We start from the raw sequence: 12,488 nt of genomic DNA, 5'->3' as shown, positions 1-12,488 counted from the left end.
GTGGCTACATGTGACGTCATCCAACTATTTTTTATGAATGAAATTACTATCAGACATAGGGGGAGGCGAATACATATACGTATATCAGATGAATTAGAACTTAGACAATTATATTTTACAAAATGAACGTTATAAAAGTTAATACTTCTTTAATTAAACAAATAAAGGCTCTTATTAAAGGCCGTAATACGTTTTAGTGACGTCTTAAACAGTAGGATGCATTTTAAAGATTGCTTAAATGACTGAATAATTCTGTTTGCTGGTTTGTGGTATTGAAAAACGCCAATATTGAATGTTCAATAGATACTATTATTATAAAGAGCTTAGATGGTGAAGGAACTACCCAAATTTGATTCGTATTTTGTAGAATTTCAAGTAAACTTTGATTATTTAAAGGAATAAATGACTGTTTTGGTTACGATGTTTGTGTGTGTGAAGCTGTAGCATAGTTTAAGCAAACATTGAACAGATGACGATCTGAAATTTGCCTCAGCTGATGTAGTGATATTCTAAGTAAATTAGTATAATTTGATAATTAAATAAACTATAGGCCTACAGTTAAATTAAAGTGAATTAATAGTGGTAGTATTTCCTAATAACTACCGGGAATGCTGAAATTTAGGAATAAAAGGTAGCTGAATTTCTTTGTCACGAACTCTAAAACTTGTAGAGATTAAAGTCTCTTATATATACAAGACAGCACCTGTCTTAAGGAGCTGTTTAAATTTAGTATAATTCATCTTTGTGAGCTATGGATTTGGGGGTAACCTATGGGTCTACCTGCCATCTCATTAGCAGCCATTGTCTGGCCTTCTTTGGTCCTAGCATGGGTGGAGGGGCTTGAGTGCTGATCATTTGTATATATAATCAGTCTCTAGGGCATTGTCCTCCAGGGGTAGTGTCCCTTTCCCTTGCCTCTATCATTATCTAATTATCAAGTTATAAACACCCTAGAACACTTTGATCATCAGTTTAATTTGCAAATATAATTTGATTGGTTACTGATTTAGTCCAAGATGATAATACAATGTAGCCTACCTTGGTTTCCCACTGTCTTGGGTTAGAGTTCTCTTGCTTGAAGGTACACTTGGAGACCTCATTCTACCTTATTTTGCTTCTTCTTTTTATTAGTCTTTATATTTTATTTATGAAAATCTATTTTTATGCTGTTACTATTCTTGAAATATTTTATTTCTATTGTTCATTACTTCTCCTGTAGTTTATATCATTCCTTTCCTCACTAGGCTATTTTTCCCTGTTGGAGCCCTTGGGCTTACAGAATCTTGGTTTTGCAAGTTTTTGTGAAATTTGATTAGCAAGGATGTATGGATTTTGGGACATTTGGGCTACCTATGGGCTCAAAGAATATTTTTACTTATGAAGTAAAAGTCTTGGACGACCAAAAGGAAGAAAAACATTAAAGTCATGCTTACGGGGTCCTTTGACTGGCCACAGTTCTACATTGGATCCTTCTCTGTTAACGGTTCACTTTCCCTTTGCCTACACACACACACACACTGAGCATTCTGGCCTCTTCTTTACACATTCTCCTCTGTCCTTATACACATGACAACACAGATTACCAAACAATTCTTCTTCACCCAATACTGTACTGTATTTGATCAGTGGCTACTTTCCTCTTGGTAAGAGTAGAAGAGACTCTTTAGCTATGGTAAGCAACTCCTCTAGGAGGACACTCCAAAATCAAACCATTGTTCTCTAGTCCTGGGTAGTGACATAGCCAGTGTACCATGGTCCTACACTGTCTTGGGTTACAGTTCTCTTGCTTGAGGGTACACTTGAGCACACTATTTTACCTTATTTCTTGTTTTGTTAAAGTTTTTATAGTATATAAAGGAGATATTTATTTTAATGCTGTTACTCTTAAAATATTTAATTTTCCTTTCCTCACCGGGCTATTTTCCCCGTTGGAGCCCCTGGGCTCGTAGCATCCTGCTTTTCCAACCAGGGTTGTAGCTTAGCTAGTAATGAAAGGTGATAGGTGTAGCGGCTCCTTACTTATCCTTCCCCTTAGTGGATTAGACTGGGTAAGGTCCGTTTGGGGTGCAGATATCAATGGTTTTCTTAGGATATGTCCCTGATTATACACGATACCTTCGGATAGTCGTTTCCGGGGATTGGAACCCTGTGATACCTGACGGTAATTCTCTTGTAATATCAATCATAGAAATATTATACTGCAGAAGTTGCCAGAAGGAACTTCCATCTGGGCGACATGGCTCGAGCCCAAAAATAGATTTTTCCTACGTCAAAATCCCTTTTATACACCTAAAGATACATTCACTTACTATATCCAAGTTTTACTTTCATTATAGTTATCAAACTTTATGAAAACTATGCATCATATTCACAGTCGAATGTAATTTCAGATGCTGTAAGCAATCTATGCATTGGATAAAAATCAGCAAGTTCCTCTGCAATGAATGAGTAATGAACATCAGGCTACTCTGGAAAGACAAATGACAAAGAGCATGCACACTAAATTCTCTTCAGCCTCTTGAAATGGTTTAAGGGTAGAGGATGCCTTTGATGACCACCGAAAATTTCTCCACAGACAACGAACATAGTGATTGTGTGGGATAATTTCTACCCAGGATGTCAGACAGGAGAAACAGCCAAGGAATAAATCTACAGGTCACAGCGGGAAGCTCTAAAGTGTGCTTTTGCATGACTAAAAATGCAGTAAGGATTTATGTGAATACGCATTGGGGCACTGAATCCAAAGCTACAAGAGAATACTTCAGAAACCTCTAAGAAATACAATTGAATTAATGCAATCTTGGCAAAATGAGAGATTCAAGGAGGCAGCACAGGAATGTAGATATCCCATACAAAAAGGGAAGCAAAGACAGTTGAACGAGGCAAGCATCAAGGGGGATGAGGAATCTGCTATGCCACAGGTAGAAGTAACAGCTGTAAATACAATTTACCAGAAAAAGATGTGGCAAAATCTAGCTACTATACAAGGTAAATGTGAGAGCCTGTGCTAATTGCTTTGCTATCATTGTGTTATGTTTTTACTGCAGGAAAACCAAACTGTCACACCTAGAAAGGTAGCATTGGATGGTACAAGCACCATTTCTGCGAGTAATATTAGCGGCAGACAACAGGCTAGTATGTCAAAGACGTAATCTAATCGACGTGTCAAATGTTGGTACTGAACCATACATGCAACTAACCGTGAATGTCACAGTTTCACGTATTTAAAAGATAAAAAAGTTGCACATTAGATGTTGTAGCTGATATTAAGGCCGAAGTGTGCATTGCTCGGCCAGTATAGGCATAGAGCCTGGAAAATGCTGTGATAGTCAAAATAAATCAGAATTAAATTTGCAACATGCACCAGAAGGTCTGATGAGTGTAATGGGATATTGTCAGATTAACATTAAGAGTGGCAGGATATCAAAAAGTGAGTGTATGTGTATTTTGTCAATAGTATGCTTCCACATCACTAGGGCTGGTCGGTTCCAATTTCCCTATTCAAACAGGTTATGATATTCATGGGAATGCAGTTTTGGGTTTGGAGGGCGATTAATGATACCCAATGAATTGCCATACCTCCCCAAAGAGGATAACGTTCCCCTATTTAAGCAATCGCTGTTGGAACATTTAGATACTGTACTGTACAATATTTCATGCAAATAAATGCTTTCCCATAATACCATAATAGCATAAGGAAAAACATGTCACGGTAAGCTGTGTCTTACCGTGGACAGTAAACAAGTGGTGTACCTGCATGGTGGTGGTAGGCAAAACAGATGCCACCCAGAGAAGGACCATACATTTTCAGAAACTCACTGCATGCGGTAAAAGGGAAACGTATCATATATTTGGACCATTTGATATGGAGTCTTATCTCCCTGTACATACTTTTAAGACTGATTGATGTAAAGTAACAGTAACACAATAAACGAGTACAGGAATAAGTTAAACAAGATCATAAGAACTCTAAATGCTTAAACTAAATCGCTCGACCAAAGAGCAAATGGAGTCTCCGCGGATGGACTAAAAAGTCTATGAGACATCCAAAATCCCTGTAACTCCTTATAACACTGTGGAGACACTGGCATAACAGTTTATATACTGTATATGACAATGGGTAATCTACCAACAACTACAGATATATTTTTCAGTAATATTTCTTCATTCTATAACTGTATACTCTTTTAACTGCAAATACATGTATATCTATGGACCATTGCATTTGAAATAATGGTTTGAATTGAATTATTATAGGAGGAACTATCTTCCAATGTAAAGAGATACACAAGATCATTAGATAATAGAACACAAACACCAAATGTTTAGACAATTGTTTACTATATTCTTAAATTATTATCCTACTTCCAGATAGTCTATTTGATTCATTTTTTTTTTCAACACTTGACAATTCACATGACTACAACAGAGGCAGAATGCTGTTTTTCAACAATGAAACCATAAAAACTTTTCTAAGTACTATGAATTCGGATAGAATAAATGCACTTGCAGGGCTTTCCATGGAGAAAAAATTCCTCAGTTGTCATCCAGAGATCAAGAAAATAATTGATCTTTTCATTCAAATTAAAATAAAAAAAATGAATTTAATTTTCAAATAAATGGATCAAGCTTAAACAGTAACAATTTAGGTTAAGTAATGAGCTGCCACTGCCCTAAGCATTCCAACACTAAATGAAAGACAACTTGGAGCACAGTTTAGAAACCTATCAATTAGCTACCTGGCATATGCATATGACTCGCATAAAAGTTCCCAAAACATTTTAAAAGCAATTTAAGAGGACCATGAATGAAAATCAGTACTGTATATAACCATGATGATTTACAAACTAAGAGAGGACCTGTCTCTCACTCTCATTCTGAGCTGCTGAGGCCTGCAACAGTCGCAAGTTTCAGCAACCCTTTACATAATTAAGGAACTATCGAGAATCAGTATTGGAGGAAAGAGAGGAGTAAATGATGGCGGAAGATAGTTGGAGAAACGGAAAAAATAAATCCATCCGTTCTCTTCCTCTGTCATGTCAGTTATATTTTCGGGTTTGTGACGGCAAGTCATCTTTAGTATCGCCTTCTTGCGTTGCTTTCAACCGTACGGCCTCATCACATTCTTCTATTGACGTCAGCAGCACCTGAAAAAAAATTTAGAGCACTTATAATTCGTCAAGACATAGACATTTCAAAAACTGTTGAAGACGTCCTAATAACACAAAGAATATATTGGATGATTATAATAGAAGATTGTTTAGCAGCTGCAAGGCTAGCCGGAGAAACAGGGCTGTTTGAGAAACACAAGAAAAGGTTGTTTTAAATTCATTTTTACAATACGAGAAATTCAACCAAACACTGTATGGTAGTTTTAATAGGTGAGGAGACTTAAGATGTGCCTTCAAGACAAATTAAACATGAGTTGGTTTCATCAAGTAGAAGTCATGATTGATTGAAATCTATTGTAAAACAAAATGGGAAAATAAAGATTATCTGAAGTAAGGTCACAGGTTACTGTAAAACCTGATTGTGGAATGATCTTCGTAAAGAAATAGACAATTTCATTCTTACATCTACAACATATTACTACGCTAAATCGTAGAGTGAGGTTTCTACACCATAATTCAGAGGACTTGTTTCCAAGCTGCTGTTCATATGTGCATTTCATTTTTACTGCACAGTACTGAACTTTACTGATTTCTTTTCCCTTGAATCACCCTCTTCAAATGCAAGTACTTTATTCTACAAAGAGGGGCTTTACAATGTGCTGGTCATATTTGTTTGGTCCAAAATAACATTATTACTATCACCATCATTAACCCTTTTACCCCCAATGAACGTACTGGTACGTTTCACAAAACTCATCCCTTTACCCCCAAGGGCGTAGCGGTACGTCCTCGCAAAAAAAACTGTTCTTTACATTTTTTTTGCATATTTTTGATAACTTTACGAGAAATTTCAGGCATTTTCTAAAATAATGAGACCAACCTGACCTCTCTATGACAAAAATTAAGACTGTTAGAGAAATTTTAAAAAAAATATATATTGCAAAATGTGCTTGAAAAAAAATGCCTGGGGGTTAAGGTTTGGAAAGTTCCAAATAGCGTTGGGGGTAAAAGTGTTAACAATATATGAACCATGTATTTTTTCAACTGGATATCTTGTGTTTTATCAATCTCGCAACGAATACTGTGGCAAATGCCCCGTTCGTGACACAATTACGAGGATCTCAGTGTGAAGCTGGGCTCTTAGGTGAGGATTCCATAGTGGCATAGCTATATCTTGTGCACCCCAGATTGATATTTTAGTCTCAGAGCTTTGAATCTACAAAAATTATCTTCATTTTCTAATTACTTTTTCATAAATATGCAACTTCCAGTGCACATTTGTCTTCTCTTATTATTATTATTATTATTAAACGCTAAGCTACAACCCTAGTTGCAAAAATAGTATGCTATAAGCCCAGGGGCACCAACTGGGAAAATAGCCCAGTGAGGAAAGGAAACACAAGAGGAAGAGAAACTAGATAGAACAGTGTGCTCGAGTGTACCGTCAAGCAAGAGAACTCTAACCCAAGACAGTGGAAGACCATGGTACAGAGGCTATAGCACTACCGAAATTCTGGCCACAGCTTCATCATAATTTGCAGAATCAGCTAGTCAGTTTGAAAGCTCCATTCCTGGACAAAGTAGCAATTTGTAAAGGGAAGAAACGAACACTGCAAAGAGTTTTTCGTAAGGATTACAGTGTGCCAGGCCAGGCACATGTGCAATTTTCAGATCTGTTCCGATGAACAAACAGTGAGAAATCAAACCATTGTCCTCTAGTCTCAGGTAGTACCATAGCCTTCCACTGCCTTGGGGTAGAGTTCTCTACTTGAGAGTACACTTGGGCACACTATTCTATCATATAACTCTTTATCTTGTTCTTTTTTTTTTTTATTTTATAGTTTTTATATGAAAGATTTATTTCAATGTTGTTACCATTCTTAAAATATCTTATAGTTGTTCATTACTTCTCTTGTATATTATTTATTTCCTTTCCTCGCTGGGCTATTATTCCCCGTTGGAACCCTTAGGCTTATAGCATCCTGCTTTTCCAACTCGGGTTGTAGCTGGGCTAGTAATAATAATATATTTTCTTCGTTGTCATAACTTTCAAGTTTAGTAAAGTGTGTGCATATAATTGTGGTGTTGGTTGGTAGTGGTGTGACTGTCAACGCGTCAACTGTGAAGCCGATGGGGGTTGTAAACGTTACTGGGTTTACATGCGTTGTTGGCGAGAAGTGCAGCTGTGCACTCCTCTTGCAATCCAAAATGATGTTGACATGTAACTTGTTTTCTTTAAGGATGTGTGTTAATGCTACAGCTGATAGGAGAAATTACTTGACGTTTGTTACAAGATATTTCCTGATGGCAAGCAGAGATGGGGCATTGTCGTGACTGTTATGTAATTAATTGTTACTTATGTACCGACTTGGTGGTAATGGCGATTGTGTAATGACATGATAATGATTATTCTGATAATTATTGGTGTGAGTTTATATATGTTTATGTTATGTGGTGATTACCCATGTTTCTGCTGTGGTGATAAGTAAATTGTTTGTGGTGTTGGTATGTTTTATTGACTTCATATACTGTAATTCTTACAGGTCGAAATTAAGTTTTTGTCAAGACAACCCGAGTTTAAGTGGTATCCGAGCAAGCATTTCAGCAATACTCAACATGACAGGTAAAAAGGGCAGCTCTACTGGAGAGAACGACATTGCTGGGATGTTACTGGAGGCACTAAAGAAGGCAAAACAACAGAGGGGAACTGTTAAGGCAAAACTAACGCGTAAGCTTGGTATGTTTCATGAGAAAAGATGGTCCCAACTCATACACATTCGGACATTTGGACCTTTTCAAATCAAAGATAATGTAAAGAAAAGAACAACTGGGAAGGCCTGTGGAGATATAATCAATTATATTGTCACATGAGGCGTGTACAATAATGTTGTAGATGAATACAAGTCTTTTAATGTGTTTCAGAAGATTCAAATCTGTTCATAGCTATCCTGATACTGTGCACTGATTGAAGCTCACAAATAGTATTGGCAAATAAAGACCTGAAGAGTGCCATTAACAACAATGGGACATGCATGAGGTCACTGAATTTGGAGCAAAAGAAGGCTTGAAATGGAAATTTATTCGTTCTGCAAATGCTGTATGGCCAAACGGTATGAGGCATTAGTTAACTAAAAAAGGTTTTTATTAACCCTTTTACCCCCAAAGGACGTACTGGTACGTTTCACAAAACTCATCCCTTTACCCCCATGGACGTACCTGTACGTACTTGCAAAAAAATGCTATTTTTTTTTTCATATTTTTGATAATTTTTTGAAAAAATTCAGGCATTTTCCAAGAGAATGAGACCAACCTGACCACTCTCTGACAAACTTAAGGCTGTTAGAGCAATTTAAAAAAAATATACTGCAAAATGTGCTGGGGAAAAAATAAGCCCTTGGGGGTTAAGGGTTGGAAATTTCCAAAGAGCCTGGGGGTAAAAAAGGGTTAAGGCTTATAGGAGCTACTATTTTAATATTTAGTGATTTACAGAACTTTTATTGAAATACTAAACTTAATGAATGGAAGGCCTATTGGATTGAAACCTGGTATGGATGTGGAATTAGGAACACTGTGTGTCCAAACTATTTACTTTTGGGTACAGCAATAACAGAGTATCATCTTGTTCATGACCTACTTCAGGTAAAACCAAGAAGTGTTTAACATACATACATATACAAAGGCACTTAACCCAATTTTGGCGGGTAGCCGACATCAAATAAATGAAACAAAAAAGGGGACGTCTCCTCTCTATGTTCCTCCCAGCCTGACAAGGGACTCAGCCGAGTTCAGCTGGTACTGCTAGGTTGGCACAGCCCACCCTCCCACATTATCCACCACAGATGAAGCTTCATAATGCTGAATCCCCTACTGCTTAAACTTTATACAAAATGTTGTCGACACTTTTTGGTGCAAGTGCCGAAAAGATTATTTCCCTACACATATTGCAAGGCAATGGTGGCACTTAGAAAAGAGAAACATACAGTGGTATTGTTCTAATAAAAAATATTGCACGAGGGTAATGGCAAATGAGATAGGTTGTAGATACAGAAACAGGCAGAGATAGTAAGGCGAGAGATGTGAGAATTGGATACAAAATACAAAGACTAGAAAAATATTAGAGACATAGTGACAGTTATTAATAGATCTGTTCACAAGATGGTGGTATTGCCACCCATTGAGAAGCAATAAAAATGGCAGGAGTGTTTTATCAGTTACAGACACTAATTTTATTATTATTATTACTAGCTAAGCTACAACCCTAGTTGGAAAAGCAAGATGCTAGGGAAAAATACCCCAGTGAGGAAAGGAAATAAGGAAATAAATAAATGATTAGAACAAATTAACAATAAATCATTCTAAAAACAGTAACAACATCAAAATAGATATGTCATATATAAATTATTAACAACGTCAAAAACAGATATGTCATATATAAGCTATAAAAAGACTCATGTCAGCCTGGTCAACATAAAAACATTTGCTCCAACTTTGAACTTTTGAAGTTCTACTGATTCAATTATTTACATACTACACTGTTAAAAATTTGCTGTAAAAATACAGTAAAACAACTTGGAATAAATGTTGCAGGGCATTTACTGTTTTAAAAACGGATATATTGACGTAAAGGAGTGATAATACAGTTACCAACCTGTATAAGATAATAACAAAGTAGGGTAGAAATTACGGTCACCTGTATTTTAATGAAATACGGCTGAGAACAGTATATTTTTACGGAGAATTTCCGATTAACATTAAATTCTTTTTATCTATAAGTGTAAAATGTAGTTTTTTTTTTGGTTTTGTAATTTTCTAGCCTTTTAAACTGTGTGATTGCCCAATAATGAAGAGTAAATGAAAAAACAAAAATTTTGTTAAAAAGAAAAGGTCAATACCGTAAAAAAAAAAAAAAATATGGAAATTGCATTTAGCAGAATAACCAGTTTAGTTGATGTAGTTGTATCTATTGTCTTCTAGGAAAAGGACACTCCAAAATCAAACTATTATTCTTTTGGGTAGTGCCACAGCCTCTGTATCATGGTCCTCCACTGTCTTGGGTTAGAGTTTACAGTTCTCTTGTTTGAGGGTACACTCAAGCACACTATTCTATGTTTCCTTATTTCCTTTCCTCATTATGCTATTTTCCCTGTTAGAGCTATTGGGCTTACAGTATCCTGCTTTCCCTAGTAGGATTATAGCTTAGCTAGTAATAATAATAATCATAATATTTGGCTGTAAGGACACAACCCATCTAAACTAATTCAGGGTAATTAAGAACACCACTTACTTGATCTACAATATGAATACCACTCACCTTTTCATAAATAATATGTGAAAGGGACAAACGTATAGAGTGAAAGCAAGAAAAAAGTTAACAGAATCTATAAGACAGACATTAAATGTTAGAGATAAGTACTTTATATTGATTAGAGAAGTCAATGCAATAGATTTTTGGATAAAACTTCTAGAAAAACCCCAGGTCATTTCTATTTTACTTACCAGCTATCAAACTAAGTAGCATCTTTCTCTGGTCCTCAGGGGACCAAGATGTGGCCCCAAGGCTCCGATTAGACTGGAAATAGCTGGACACACATCTGGGGTGCCGTGAGATGCCCATCTTCCACAAGATCTGCAAAACAAAGAAATAAACAGTACAGAATGTCCTTAAACTTACTAATATAATAGGTTACAAGAAGCTGTTTGTAAGTCCAATTTAGTTAGATTTTGACTTAGGGTAAGCCTAACCTGGAACACATGGCTATGATTTTCTGCTAGAAAGATCAACAAATAGTCAGGTTTCATATGAAATACATATCAAGTTATTGAAAATGTTGTTTTATTACAGTATTTCTTAATCTTATCCTTGTTATCTTCAGTTTGTTTCTGTGAATGTTTGTAAGTTAGGGACCACCTGTGCGATGAAAATGCAGTTTCCCTGAATATGGAGTTTTTATGATAAAACAAAGTTTTATGAATACTTACCTGGCAGTTTGTATACATAGCTAATACTCTCTATTGCGGCAGAATTTTTCTAAAAACGGCAACCACCTTGTGGTGGTTGGGTGGTTACACCCGTTAAAAGGTGGTAGGAGGAATCATTCCCGTTTTCTGTTCTTCAGTTCATCTATGCCCGACCTGTCTCCTGAGGGGAGGTGGGTGGGCCTTCGAATGTATATATAACTGCCAGGTAAGTATTCATAAAACTCCATTTTTATGAATAGAACTTACCTGGCAGTTATATATACATAGCTGATTAACACACTTGGAGGAGGGTGATAGACAGTAAACATCGTTGAGGAAACAACCAAAAAAGTTGTAGGATAAAAAAACACCTTGATTCCTTACCTGCTAAGGTAGCTGATTTCAAAGGTTCCTGCCTCTTGAGTCGCTTTCTCTTAGGAGTGTCAGCCAGGATGTGACCTGCAGTGCTGAAAACACTCAATCGAGTCTGTCAACTGGGTGAGACCAACAATCTGACTAGACTTCAGGACTACCTATTGCCCAATATAAAAACTGCAACCTTACCAAACTAACCACTTAACCTTTGCAAAGTAGATAAAAATGATCTAACTAGACTGAGGTGACTGTACACAAGTCGACATCCTCAGACAACCAATAAAAACACCAACCTACGCACAAGTATACAAAACTAAGGGTGAGGGGAGGTAGTAACTCCTTTGCCTAATACAGAAGCCGTAGCTACGTATGGACCCAAGGTATAGCATTTCTCATAATCCACTCTCACCTCTCTGAGGTAATGAGAGGCGAACACAGAATTGCTCCTCCAGAATGTCGCATCCATAATTTGTTTGACCGACATGTTCTTGCGGTAAGCAAGCGAGGTCGCAATGGCTCTCACTTCGTGAGCCTGCACTTTTAAAAGTCCGAAGTGTTCCTTCTCACACAAGAGATGTGCTTCTCTTATAACTTCCCTCAGGAAAAAAAGACAAAGCGTTCTTGGAAAGGGGCTTCTGAGGATCTTTCACAGAACACCACAAGGAGCTAGAAGAGCCTCTCAAATTTTTTTGTGCGAGACAAGTAGGCCTTGAGGGCTCGTACTGGACAGAGGAGCCTCTCTTGCTCTTGACCCACTAGGTTAGCCAAGTTAGGAACCTCAAAGGTTCTTAGCCAGGGCTTTGAAGGGTTCTCGTTCTTAGCAAGGAAGTCTAATCTTAAGGCACAAACTGCCCCATTCAGATTGAAGCCTACCTGCTTTTCAATTGCATGGACTTCACTGACTCTTTTAGCTGTTGCTAAGGTCAAAAGGAAGAGGGTTTTCTTCGTAACCTCCCTAAGGGGAGCCTGTGAGATGGGCTCAAATCTCTTGGTGCACAGAAATTTAAGAACCACATCAAGGTTCCAAGAAGGGAGCTTTAACTT

The 12,488-nt window shown here is 37.0% G+C and overlaps 1 long non-coding RNA gene across 1 annotated transcript in view; it reads right to left on the bottom strand.

Annotated features, from left to right (window-relative positions):
* Positions 1-10,662: 10,662 nt before the first annotated feature.
* The window catches only part of LOC137616717 (uncharacterized), a 166,918-nt gene continuing 165,092 nt past the window's right edge, over positions 10,663-12,488 (bottom strand). The window contains exon 3 of the long non-coding RNA XR_011039498.1: positions 10,663-10,737. This is a non-coding gene — a long non-coding RNA (uncharacterized lncRNA). The remainder of the gene's footprint in view (positions 10,738-12,488) is intronic.

Source organism: Palaemon carinicauda, chromosome 2 (genome assembly GCF_036898095.1).
Source record: "Palaemon carinicauda isolate YSFRI2023 chromosome 2, ASM3689809v2, whole genome shotgun sequence".
NCBI classification, from domain to species: Eukaryota; Metazoa; Arthropoda; class Malacostraca; order Decapoda; family Palaemonidae; genus Palaemon; species Palaemon carinicauda.
This window is presented reverse-complemented; position numbering and strand designations above follow the sequence as displayed.